Source organism: Myotis davidii, unplaced genomic scaffold (assembly GCF_000327345.1).
Source record: "Myotis davidii unplaced genomic scaffold, ASM32734v1 scaffold211, whole genome shotgun sequence".
Classification (NCBI taxonomy): Eukaryota; Metazoa; Chordata; class Mammalia; order Chiroptera; family Vespertilionidae; genus Myotis; species Myotis davidii.
In genome coordinates, this window is record NW_006282523.1 from 455,518 (window position 1) to 455,769 (window position 252).

Below are 252 nucleotides of genomic sequence, written 5' to 3' on the forward strand. Positions count from 1 at the left end.
TGGTGCCCGGCACAGGCTTCTCAGCCCAGAGCTGTGGAGCCTGGACCTCCGTGTCCTGGGGGCGAGCGGTCAGGGGCCACCGGCCTGAGCCTGTCTCCTCGCTCGTAAAAGAAGGGCCTCAGCGTGAGGACAGAGCTGAGAGCTGCATCCAGCGGGACCGGGCCCACAGTGCGCTTCCCGCCAGAGCTGCCGCTGGGGGGACTTGCGGAGACCGGGCTCTGGGAGCCGACCGCCTCCGCCCTCCGCATGGCC